Below are 13,610 nucleotides of genomic sequence, written 5' to 3' on the forward strand. Positions count from 1 at the left end.
GCCCTCCACCCAGAGCCCTATCTCTGTTGAGAGATAAATTCACAGCTAATAAAGATAAGGGCCCTAGAGAAATGCCCTGAGCTGGAACTGCGTTGGCCACCCAGCCAATCAAAGCCAGTTGTGACTAATTCTCTCAATGGGAAATTCTGCGGGTTGGAGAGGGTTTGATGTGGTGGGGCTGGTGAGGGAAAGCCACCCTGGCTAGAAATGGTTTTGAACCTGGCCTCTGTCACTTAACGGCCACGGGAATCTTGAGCAGGTGTCTTTCCCTCTTTAAGCCTCAACCTGATGATCTTCCATGTCCTACATCTCAGGGCTCTTGGGAGAATGAACCATAATAATGAGTGAAAAGCAACCTGCATACTACCCAACACAGAGTCGATGTCCACCAAATGTGAATCCCCCTTGTCCCTAACTATTGTGGTTGGTAGGGTTAGGATCAGTTCCTGCTCTGAATCTGCTTTGTTTCTCCTAACCCTCAAGGAGGCACCCTGAAATGCAGTTGCGGGTGGTATGATATGACTGATGGTATGATAACCTCAGGTCTTTTTGGAACAGTGAATAAAGAATTGCCCAGCTCTGTAGAAAACCCTCCTGTGGCTTCCCATTCAGTTACACTAAAATCCCACTCCTTACTGTGGTTGGTAAGATATTTATGATCTGTCCCTAGTTCCTTCTTGGACCTCATTTTCTACCAGGCTGGGCTCTCTCAGTTTTAGTCTTACTGGTCGCCTTGCTATTCCTCTGACCTACCAAGCCAGTCTCTCCCTTAAGACTTGCTGGGGGAGTCTCACCCACGGCTTCATGGGTTCATCTTAGTTCAAATACCACCTCCTCAGAAGCCTTCACTGACCTCTTCACAGTCTTCATGGCCCCCTCATCACTGTCTGCCATGATGCGAGTCATTTAGTTGTTCACCTCATTGCTGTGTCTCTCCATGAGGCCGTCATTTCCTCATCTGAACCATTCCCATCTGCACCCCAAACACTGGGAAGAAAGCCGGGTACACAGGGACTGCTCAGTAGATAGTTGTTGGATGAATGAATAAATGCACAAGCCTATTTTAATTTTTTAAGTAAGTGATCCCCAAGCCTCAGCAATTGAATGATTCTTAGAAATGAAGCATGCATCATACTCTACACTGACCACCTTTCTTCAACGTGTTTCCATGAAGTGAGCATGCATGAGGGCTGAGATTGGAGAATGACCCAACTTTACCCAAGGTGTTAGTTTGCCATTGTTGCTATAACAAATGACCCCAGACACAGTGGCTTCAAACCTTGCAGATTTACCATCTTACAGTTCTGGAAATCAGAATGTCTAAAATCGAGGTGTCCGAGGGCCGTGTTCCTTCTGCAGGCTCTAATGAGAATCTGTTTCTTTACCTTTTCCAGCTTCCAGAGGCTACTCACGTTCCTTGGCTCATGGCCTCGTCTGGTTCGTCAAAGCCAGTAATTGCATCAGCTGGACTCTCCTTGTCATCACATCTCCTTTCCTCACTCTGACCCTCCTGCCTCCCTCTTATAAGGATCTTGTAATTCCACTGGACCCACCCAGGTAATCCAGGATAATCTCCCCATCTCAGGATCCTAAAATTATTCACATCTGCACAGTCCCTTTTGCCGTGTACAGTGACATAGTCACAGGCTCTGGGGATGAAGATGTGGGCATCTTTGTGGGGGACCATTATTCTGCCAATCATGCCACTTCTACTGTCTGAAAAAAGGAAGATGATCTGAAATGTTCTCTTTAAAAATTTTTTATTTATTTTTGGCTGCTCTGGGTCTTTGTCGCTGTCCTCGGGCTTCCTCTAGCTGCGATGAGCAGGGGCTACTCTTCCTTGGGTTCTCGGGCCTCTCTTCGTGGTGGCTCCTCTTGCTGTGGCTCATGGGCTCTAGATCACGGGATCAGTAGTTGCGACACACGGGCTTACTTGCTCTACGGCATTGTGGCGTCTTCCCAGCCTAGGGATCAAACTTGTGTCCTCTGCCCTGGCAGGTGGATTCTTAATCACTGGGCCACCAGGGAAGTCCCCCTTCCTGGAGCTGCTGTCTGCTGTCTGAATTCACCATCACGGCGTCTCCTCCATTTCATTTCCTCCACAATTACTTCCTCCTTCCTATTCCACCTTTTTTGGTGCCCTACGTTCGCAGGCAGTTCATGCTGGACAAACGTTCATTCTTGTTATCAATTTATTTTCCCCCCTTAGGACAGAGATATTCATCCTTTAGGATGTTAGCATTAACCACTGGCCACTTTTGACTTGTCACCAGTAGATTCTAAAGTTGCCATGGGATGGATGCGTAATATTTATTTCTGAGAGAACCTAGGTGAATTTTTCTCAGGGAAGTTGAGTTCAACACCATTCCATGGAGGTCTGGATACTCTCAGGAGGGTCACCAAATCAGACCCAGGTCTTAGAACATCAGAGAATATAAACACGGAATCAATTCATCACATCCATAACCTGAACAAATTGTTCTTTTTGTTCCCAGCCCACAACGTGGATCCCAGGAGGGAACAGGAAGTGGCTTGAGAAAATAAACCCAGCTCACTGGTCCTGTGGATGGCGCCCTCTCCACACCAGAAAGCGGCAAGCTGGCTTGGAGAAATATATCCTGGTGGGCACCATTTTCTCCAGAGTCCAATGGGGCAAACAACAGTCCCAGCTGGATTCAACGAAGAGCTTAGAAGTAAGTAGTCATACCAAAACTTGGCTCTCAAGGCCCCACGCTTTCCAGGTTCTGGAGTCTTTTCTACCTCAGGCAGCACTGTCAGGCAGACTTTTGAAAGACCGGGAGGGATTTGCAGTTGTTGTTGTCGTTTAGTCTCTAAGTTACATCCACATCTTTGCGACCGCATGGACTGTAGCCCACCAGGCTCCTCTGTCCATGGGATTTCTCAGGCAAGAGTACTGGAGTGGGTTGCTGTTTCCTTCTCCAGAGGATCTTCCTGACTCAGGGATCAAGCCTGCGTCTCCTGCACTGGCAGGCGAATTCTTTACCTCGGAGCCACCAGGATAGCCCGAAGGGGTTAATTCTTCCCGCTCTTGGGTCATCTCACCTCAGAGCTCTCCCTAGTTCGTGAGAGACCTGGCCCCTGGTACGGTGTCAAAGAGGGTGTGGTGACTGTCTCCAGGCCTCCCGTCTCCTGCTCATGGTGCATAATAGCTCTGATTAGTATTAATAATTGATTTATACAGCACCTTTTACAAGCCTCTCTGCCATCGGCCCCTGTGAGGACACACGCATCACTTCCCTTCACCCCCAGATGATAAGCTGCCATCCAATGGGGTGGGAGGTGGCGGCAGGCGCCAGTCACCTCGGTGGCGCCAATGACGAGGCGAGGAGACAGTCTGATGCAGGAAGTAAGGCTGTGTCTTATCTCCTCTGGCTGGGGTGGGGGGGTGGGGGTGGGCGGAGGTGATTCTGGACTTGTTATTAATTAGCTGAAGGATCAACTCCCTGAGAAACCCAGGTGAAGAAAGTATCTTTCTGTCGCGGGGCAAGGAGGGGCAATTTCCCTTGGTGCTGTGTTACCCCACTGTACGGCGGGGGTGGGGGGGGGGAAGCATGCCAATGGCAGAGATGGCGTAAAGCCAAAGCATTTATGAATCACATTAGCATGTTCCATGGGGCTGCGTGCCAAGGTGAAGTTGAAGGTGGAGTTGGTTAGCCAAGGCTCAGGCCATTGGCCACCATATTCTGTGCGGCTTGGGTTGCTCATGTTGTGTTTTAAGGCAGCGTAGCATGGTGTTCAGAGCTGACGTTTCTCAGGGCCCCTGTGTGTGATCATTTGGAGGTAGTTCTGCCAGTGTGAGTTTCCTTAAGCTCTCCAGTTCCATGTATTTCTGAATGAATCCACATCATGCACTCTAGGAATATGGCTTCTGGATTAAGTCAGTTTCATGGCGGTCCATACAAATAACAAATCCCAGGACTTACTTGCTGAGTGATTGTGTGAAAGTCATCGAACCTCCTTGAACTTCAATTTTCTTATCTGGAAAATGGGATACTGATAGTACCCACTTCCCAGGGGTGAAGCACAGCTCTAGGTATGTGGTTAAGCTCTCTGCAAAGATACGCTATTCATTGTTTTATCATCATGATGGTCATCAGCATGTTCATCATCTTCATCAAATGGCAAGCCTCTCCTAGGAGAAACGACACATCTTGGTGCACTGAAAAGAAACTCCTTTCCCAGAAAGGAGGTGTGAGGCACACACAGAGAGTTTTTAATGGTTGTTCAGACGCTTGATACCACGCTCCCTGGGAGATCAGTGGGGAGGATTCACCCCACAGTAAAGGCCCAGTGCAGGAATGAATCAGAGCTCTCAGGTGGCTGAATGGAAGAACTCAGAGACCAGGAATCAAGCACTAATTTCCAAGGAAGCCAGGCCATGGGGTGTAAGCTGGGATGAAGCGGGGACTAGGACTTGCATAGAAACATCTAGGTCAGGATTTTCCAACGCTTTCTACCCAACATCTGTCCACTGATTCACACTCCATGAACAAAGTTACTGGCCAATGGGGAGACTGCAGCACATTGTACATTGATTTTGGAAAGCCACAAAGTTTGCAGTAAAAGCTCTGAGAAGTCCTTCGGTAGTGAAATCAATTGGATTTGGTTTAACTCAATATTTTCCAAACTGTTTAACTTTTTATTCTTTTTTAGTGAAGTATCGTTGATGTTCCCTGGTGGCTCAGATGGTAAAGCGTCTGCCTACAATGCGGGAGACCCGGGTTCGATCCCTGCGTTGGGAAGATCTCCTGGAGAAGGAAATGGCAACCCACTCCAGTATTCTTGCCTGGAGCATCCCACGGACGGAGGAGTATGGTAGGCTATAGCCCGTGGGGTTGCAAAGAGTCAGACACGGCTGAGCGAGCTTCACATCATTGATGTACAGTGCTGCATTAGTTCCTGGTGTGAGCAAAGTGATTCAATAATGCATGTAGGTAGTTATACATACTTCTTCATATTCTTTTCCATTATGGTTTATTATAGGGTATTGAGCATAGTTCCCAGTGCTGTACAGTGGGACCTTGTTTTTCTATTTTACACATGGTAGTTTGTATTTGCTAATCCCAAAGTCCCAGTTTATCCCCCCCCCACCCTCTTTGCTCTTTAGTGACCATACATTTTTTTTCCTATGCCTGTGAGTCTGTTTCTGTTTCATAAATATGCTCATTTCTGTCATATTTTAGATTCCACATATAAGTGAAATAAGCCATGTTGTATTTGTCTTTCTCTGTTTGACTTATTTCATTTAATATGATGATCTCTAGGTCGAACCATGTTGGTGCACATGACATTATTCTATTCTTTTTTATGGCTGAGTAACATTCCAGTGTATGTGTGTGTCGTGTCTGACTCTTAGTGACTCCATGGACCACAGCCTACCAGGCTCCTCCATCCATGGGATTTTCCAGGCAAGAGTACTGGAGTGGGGTGCCACTGCCTTCTTCGGTATATACATATATATATATATGTACACCACTACACCACAATTTATTTATTCATCTATTCAAACCTTTTAAACACTTGAATCCCTTCCTTTAATTTGATTTGATTTCTTAAAATAACATATACTTTCTCTGAATATGCTTTGGGAGAGATTGATTTAGACCAAGAGAATTTGAGAAAATTGTCTTCTCCATGGCTGGGAAAAAAAGTTTTAAATCTTTTTAGAATGTGTGTTTTAAATGCATCCTACCTGTACATCGGTTTTTAAAACTTGTAAGTGGTCTCACCACCACTTCTAAATTACTACTATTGTTCCTGGGAGTGTTCATCTGAGATTCTGCACCTATTTTATTTATTTCTTTTTTAAAGCTGAATTTTAGTTGTTTATTTAAAATTTTTTTGGCTGTGCACTGAATGGGATCTTAATTCCGCAACCAGGGATTGAACTCACACCCCCTGAATTGGGAGCACAGAGTCTTAACCACTGGATCTCTAGGGAAGTCCTTTGCAGCTATTTTAAATGGCTTTATTTGAAGGGTAAAGAACGGGAAATACCTGTACTGGTCACAATATCAGATAATACCAATACTATTCATAAGAATGTTGATCCAGTAGTAAGGATTATCTGTCAAGGCTACTGTTTATGAAGTCCTGTCTATAAGCCCCTCCTACACTAAGTAGGAGGCATTCATTATCGATACCATTTAGTCCTCCAAAGAGGAAATTGATGATCAGAGGAGGGTGTGTAGCTTACAGACTGAAATCATCGCTAGAAAGTAGCAGGGCCAACATTTGAAGCTAGGAGGAACAGTGAGAATAAAGCAAAGGCCATCACTTCGCCACCTTGCACGGACCCACTCGCCCTTCATTCCTATCAACACCTGAGTGCTCCCAGGGTGACTCAGAGGGGAGTCACACCTACTGTCAGGAGCCAGGGCTGCCCTGAGTAATTGGATGCCAAGGCCCAGATTACTTAAAAATCTTTCCGTCTGTCCTGTTTGAGAGCCTTGTGAGTCACCAAAAGGCTGCGTGTGGCTGAGGTACCGCCGAGGTGGACGGAAGCGTCTCATGACCCTGCCGTGTCACATGGACCTTGTCCTCTGCGTGCCAGACCCGGCCGGGTCTGGTCGGGGTGTCGCTTGCATCCTCTGAGGCTCACACTGCAGCACATACAGTCTTTCCATGTACCTGCGTGTCCTCTACTGTAAGGGAAGGCCCAGGATGGGGACCGTCTCTTCTGGTTAGTGGGAGATTGTCCTGATTTTAGCGCTGGAAGTCCCACATCCTGGGAAATCCTCCAGGTTCTGGCAACCCAGGACAGTTGGGTCACCCTAAATAGGTCCTTTTGCCTGGAGATTGACAAGTAAGCCTTGTCAAAAGGCAAGAGGCCCTTGAAAACAACCAGGGTAACAGAAACTTGCAGTGGATGGTGGCAAGGGCTGTTCTGACTTTTAAAAACAAAAGAAAATACCCTCATTAGGGAAAAAAAAATCTGACAGTCTTCTTTAAATCCAGCACTTTCTTAATTCAAAAAGGGCTTTAAAAATGATATCCTGGGACTTCCCTGGTGGTTAACCTGGTGGTTAAGACTTCACCTTACAATGCAGGGAATGTGGGTTCAATGCCTGGTCAAGGAGTTAAGATCCCACATGCCACAGAGCCAAAAAACCAAAACATAAAACAGAAGCAAAATTGTAACAAATTTAATAAAGACTTAAAAAATAAATAAATAAATAAAATTATATCCTCCAGGTCCACTATTATGCACTAAAATAATCACAATAATAATATTGGTTTGGCCAAAAGTTTTCACTGGGTTTTCTGTAACGTCTTACAGAAAAACCATGTGAGCTTTTTGGCCAACCTAATAGCTGTCTTTTGAGAGTGTTTGCCAAGCTCCTTGCTGGCCATTGGCATAGCACCTCTTTAAATTTGCACAGCAAACTCATGATGCTGGAGCTACTTGGAAGCACAACTGAACAGATAGAGAAACTGAGACTAAGACAAGGTCACTTGCCCAAGGTCATGGGTAGGTGATGCCTGCTGCAGGTGGCTAGGACTCCCAGGCCCTACCCACCCAGCCATCCCCCTCCCTTTGATAGGGATGGGCACTCCAAGAATGAATGTTTTTGGGAAACCTGCCAGAGCTCAGGTTTCCTGAAGGCAGCTTCTCTTTGTCAGTGTATCCTCAGAGTACCTAGCATGGAGCCTTAAGCATAACAGATGCTCAGTTAATGTTTGCTAAATTGGATTGAAGGGAGAAAGATCTCAGTCTTTACACAGAGCAAAAAATACTTGGCAGAAGGCCTGGTCTATTTCATATGGGCCATTTTCTTTATTTTGCCACTAGAATAAAAGCTGTTTTAATCAAATGCCTGTCTCTCTATTGGATTATAAACTCATGCATGTGTGCTAAGTCACTTCAGTTGTGTCTGACTCTTTGCAACCCTATGGACTGTATGTAGCCTGCCAGGCTCTTCTGTCCATGGGATTCTCCAGGCAGGAATACAGAAGTGGGTTGCCATGCCCTCCTCCAGGGGATCTTCCCGACCCAGGGATCGAACCCGAGTCTTTTACGCCTGCTGCACTGACAGGTGGGTTCTTTACTACTGGTGCCTCTTGGGAAGTCCTTATAAACTCATATGTATATGTAATATAATATGTATAAATAATATGTTAGAATATATTAAATAGAGATATTATAAGCACTCTTATTTATGTATTATATATAATATGTGCATGTATTATTGTTATATATAAAATTATAAGGACAAGCCCATCGTGTTATTTGTGGCTAGATCCTAGCTACTAGCACAGTGCCCGGCACAGACTGGAGGCTCAATTAATATTTGGTAAATGAAGAATGAATAAATATAGGCTGCCCAACAAGAAAACACTGGTTAGAAAGAGCTGTGTTGCTCCAGAGGAAAACTCTCCAGTCACCTTTCAAACAAGAAAAGGGGTCTTGCCTGAGTTCAGTAATTTCTGGTACCGAGGGTGGGTCTGCCTCAGCTATGAGATTATTGCCTATGGGTTCTTGTTTCATAGCAGACAGAGATGTGCACACATTTTCCACCTTTTCTTTAAGCCAGAATCACTGGTGGTCTCTCCAGTTAGACCTACTGGGAAAATGGCAGCTCATACGCATTCAAGTTTGGACCACAGGGAATATCTGTAGATGAAGAAACCATCAAATAATAATAACACACAAGCATACAGCACTTTCCTATGTGCCTGGCATCCCGCTGTGTTATATATAATTAACCTAATTATACTTCACAAATACTGTGAAGTTGGTACCATTGCATCACTTACGAACGAGCAAATGAAAGTACAAAAGGCTGTATAGCTTGGCTAAGGTCACGGATCTTGTAAGTCTGGCGTGAATCCATGGTCTTAACCCCTGTAAGGTATTTCCCACAACCTGCGGAGCAAAGAATGAAGACTGGCTCAGGCGGTCATTTCTGTAAAAACTACTACCTAGTACATATTGTGCAAGTGGCTGGCATTCCCAAAGAGTAAGGAGCCACCAAACTATTAATATTAAATAATAAAAATTACATATTAAACATTAATAACAACTCTATGGTATTCAATTATATTAATTAATATATCATGTTTGTAACAATAATTATAACAATGACATGAGTAATAATTGTGTTATTAGTTAATATCAATATTAATAATTTTATTGAATATAATGATCAATACTAATAATTACCACAATTGAGCTTCCACTATATGTCAGACACCTAATGGATATTTACTTGCTTTCACAACAAGGAGGTAGAGGCTTTTATGTTAATTTTTTTTTTATTTTAAATTTTTAAACACTTCAACTTTTTCAAGGTATAATTGACAGACAAAATTATAAGGTATTAAAGTTTTCATCGTGATAATTTGACAACATATTGTATACATCATGAAACTTCTCCCCTCACCTAGCCAATTAACACATCCATCACCTCTCATATTTATCTTTTTTTCTGTGTGTGGTAAGAACATTTAAGATCTACTCTCTTAGAAAATCTCTATTATACACTATAGAGCTGATAACTATGAAAGTGTTAGTTGTCCAGTCGTGTCTGACTCTGTGCAACCCCATGGACTGCAGCCCACCAGGCTCCTCCATCCATGGGGTTTTCCAGGCAAGAATACGGGAGTGGGTTGCCATGCTCTCTCCAGGGGGTCTTCCCAACCCAGGGATTGAACCTCGGTCAACTATAGTCATCATGTTTTGCATTAGGTCTTCTGACCCTGTTCATCTTGGAACTGAGACATGTACTCTTTTTACCAACCTCACCCTATTTGACTTTCTTTGTAGATTCTGTGAATAAACAATACCATGCCATATTGGTCTTTCTCAGTCTAGCTTATCTCATTTAGCATAATGCCTCAAGTTCCATCCGTGTTGTCCTAAGTGGCAGATTTCCTTCATTCGCATGGCTGAATAATATTCCAATTTATCAAGATGATGGGATTCCCAAGTGGTGCTAGTAGTAAAGAACCGCCACCCTCCCCCACTCCCCCCACCACCCTGCCCTGCCAATTCAGGAGACGTAGGAGATGCAAGTTTGATCCCTGGGTTGGGAAGATCCCCTGAAGGAGGGTTTGGCAACCCACTCCAGTGTTCTTGCCTGGAGAATCACCAAGGACAGAGGAGCCTGGCAGGCTATAGCCCATAGAGTCGCAAAGAGTTGGACACGACTGAAGCAACTGAGCACACATTATAATAGAGATGATGGCTCAGTGGCAAAGAGCCCACCTACAGATGGAGAAGATGTAGTTTTGATCCCTGGGTTGGGAAGATCAGATCCCCTGGAAGAGGAAATGGCAACCTGTTCCAGTAGTCTTGCCTGGGAAATGTCATGGACAGAGGAGCCTCAAGGGCTGCAGTCCGTAGGATCACAGACTCAGACACTTCTTAGTGACTGAACCATAAGTAAGAACAACAAAGTTTGTATTTGACCTTGGAACTTCTTTCCCTCCACCTAATCCCAGCTTTTCTTTGGCAATAGCATCTATCTTGGGGCGGACATTGTTGTGGTTATCTTCATGAGCCTGTCTCCTCCACCTGATTGTGAATTCTCTGCCCAAATGCTGATTCTTTATACGCTCCGGATCACCATCATCTGGGTCGGTCCACTTTGCGGAGTTGAATGAATGAGCTTTCGCTGGCAGATCTGAGCAGGGGCAAAGCTACACCCCCCTGTATGCAGATGCCACACAGAGGGAACATTTATGCCTGTCCCTACCCTCCCTGCCCAACTGGGCTTTTGGCAATTTGATCACATGATCAAATCATAGTCCTCTTCACCATCAATCTCCAAGGATGTTGGTGCCCCTGGGATGTGACGATTCACGGGGATCATTGTCAAGCCCAATTCAGCTTTTCTTTCTAAATTCCCAGACTTTGTCTTTTTGAGCCGTCTCCAGAACCTTCCCAAGGGGGATTTTCCTTGCTCTTGTAAACTAGAGATTTATGTTCCTTATGTGGATTTTTCCCAGCTTAGCTGAATTCTCAGTTGTGGGTACAATTTTTTTTTTTTTTCCTTCAGGCAGAAGTGTGTGAAGCTGAGGATGCTAGAGAAACTGCTTTGTAGTGAGATTCTTGGACTAGTTCTTACCTGTGAGGCGTAATTGCAAGGAAACACGGTGCAGGGGAAAGACGTTGCTTCTGGAATCAGAAAACAAAACAAAACAAAACAAAACAAAATAAAACACGTGGGTTTGCCTCTTGGAGCACTGTGTCTTGGGGCAAGTTATCTGCTCTTTCTAAACCTCTCCACGTCCTTACCTATGAAAGAGGAATAGTGATCTCAATGCCGAGGGATGCAGAGAGAGTAGTTATCATTATGTACCGCCTTCTGTTTCGATCCTAAGACTTCTCTTTGTTGCAGTCTGTCTTCCCTCTCACCAGCTTTTCGCCACCACAATTATTTCCATTCATTTCTGGTGCTTTTTTTGGATCCCATCCCTCCTTCCAGCTGTTCTAACTTTTTAACTTCTTCTATCCCCTTGCCTTATATCCCATATAACTCGGGTCTCCTTATGAATCTTTGTTTTTGTTTTTTTAAAAAATCTCATGGTCTTTGTATTTTTGAAAGAAAATCCCATTTTATAACTGTGGACATTAGTGGGCTTAGTTAAAACATAGTGAGTTGAATCGATCCAGCTGTTGGAGTTAGGATTTCTGCTGGAACACAAATCATGATATATGTTTTGACCACTTGCCCCTCTGTCTTTGGCAAGACTTTGATGGTTAAAGTGATGTCAAGCCACAGCGTGTGTCACCGAATGTCGGCCGGGAATGGGTCTTGTTGATTCACACCTAATAGCTTTCAATGAAGGGAGTTAGAAAAAGGATATCAAAACAAAGCAAGCAAATGAAGATGAAAAGAAGCAGTTAACATAAAATAAGAAAGCAAGCGTTGAAGAATGGCCAACATTTGATTAGTTAATATAAGAGATTCTTTTTTGAGAAACAAACTTTATTTTAAATTATTTTTCTAAATTGGAGTATAATTGCTTTACAATATTGTGTTAGTTTCTGTTGTACAATGAGGTGAATCAGCTATATACATATATATATACACACATACATATATCCCCTCCCTCTTGAGCCTCCCTCCCACTCCCCACATCCCACCCCTCTAGGTCATCACAGAGCCCTGAGCTGAGCTCCCTGTCTTATACAGCAGCTTTCTACTAGCTGGCTATTTTACACATGGTAGTGTTTATATTGGAGAAGGCCATGGCCCCCCACTCCAGTAACTCTTGCCTGGAAAATCCCATGGATGGAGGAGCCTGATAGGCTGCAGTCCATGGGGTCGCTAGGAGTCGGACATGACTGAGCGACTTCACTTTCACTTTTCACTTTCATGCATTGGAGAAGGAAATGGCAACCCACTCCACTGTTCTTGCCTGGAGAGTCCCAGGGATAGGGGAGCCTGGTGGGCTGCCGTCTATGGGGTCGCGAAGAGTCAGACACGACTGAAGGGACTTAGCAGCAGCAGCAGCAGCAGCAGCAGTCAGTGTATATATATCCATGTTGAGAAACATATGTTTTAAAAGGACAAGCTATTGAAAAGTTTAAAGAAGAAAAAGAAATGAGGAAACCTAAGTATCACAAGTTAGCAATGAGAAATAAGATATGAAGTTATAATGGGGACATTTACATTATAAGAGTGATCTGTCTCCAGATCACTCAGCTTCCTCACTGTGGGCCTGGGTGATTCTTTGCTGTGGGAGTTGTCCTGGGAATTGCAGGGTATTTAGCAGTATCCCTGGCTTCTGCCCACTAGAAGCTAGTATCTCCCCCTGCCCCTCAGGTTATAACAACCCTCAGTATCTCTTGTTGGTGTTCAGTCACTAAGTTGTGTCTAACTCTTTGCAACCTCATGGATTGCAGTACGCCGGGCTCCCCCGTTCTCCACTATCTCCTGGAGTTTGCTCACAGTCATGCCCATTGAGTTGGTGATGCCATCTACCCATCTCATTCTCTGTTTGCCCTCTTCTCCTTTTGCCTTCGGTCTTTCCTTGCATCAGGGTCTTTTCTAATGAATCAGCTCTTCGCATCAGGTGGCCAAAGGACTGGAGTTTCAGCTTCAGCATCAGTCCTTCCAATGAATATTCAGGACTGATTTCCTTTAAGATTGACTAGTTTGATCTCCTTGCAGTCCAAGGGACCCCCAAGAGTCTTCTTCAGCACCACATTTGAAAGCCTCAGTATCTATAGATTATGCCTAATGTCACCAGGGGCCAAAATCATCCCCTGTTGAGAACCCATGTTCTGTATTAATCACTTTGGAAAATTTTCGTGACATGGAAAATATTCTAGGGAAATATTTTATTTCAGTAAAAATATACACATATGCATGTGTATGTGTGTGTCTCTCTCTATATATATATATAAAATCCAGGAAAAACCTTTGTAAAGTTAACATGTCATCTCTGAAAAACAAAACTCTGGGTCAAAAGGAACTTAACAGTGAGTTGTATGCCATGCTCAAAAGATAATAAATTTTCATTCTTTATAAACTGCTAAGGTGACCAACTGTCCTGGTTTCCCCTAGATTTAGTGGTTTGCTGGGATGCAGGATTCTTACTGCAGAAACCTGGAAAGTCTTGAGGAACCCTGGGCAGGT

At 44.2% G+C, this 13,610-nt stretch overlaps 1 long non-coding RNA gene across 3 annotated transcripts in view; it reads left to right on the top strand.

The window, feature by feature from the left end:
* Positions 1-13,610, top strand: part of LOC132658006 (uncharacterized) — a 405,815-nt gene that overhangs the window by 280,683 nt on the left and 111,522 nt on the right. Inside the window, exons 5-7 of one of the 3 annotated variants that reach the window (XR_009596898.1) lie at positions 1,395-1,557; positions 2,496-2,693; positions 4,675-4,951. This is a non-coding gene — a long non-coding RNA (uncharacterized LOC132658006). Of the gene's footprint in view, positions 1-1,394; positions 1,558-2,495; positions 2,694-4,674; positions 8,085-13,610 lie in introns of those variants that run through there. The other 2 variants (XR_009596897.1, XR_009596899.1) reach the window with 2 other exon arrangements.

The sequence above is a fragment of the Ovis aries genome, chromosome 17 (assembly GCF_016772045.2).
Source record: "Ovis aries strain OAR_USU_Benz2616 breed Rambouillet chromosome 17, ARS-UI_Ramb_v3.0, whole genome shotgun sequence".
NCBI classification, from domain to species: Eukaryota; Metazoa; Chordata; class Mammalia; order Artiodactyla; family Bovidae; genus Ovis; species Ovis aries.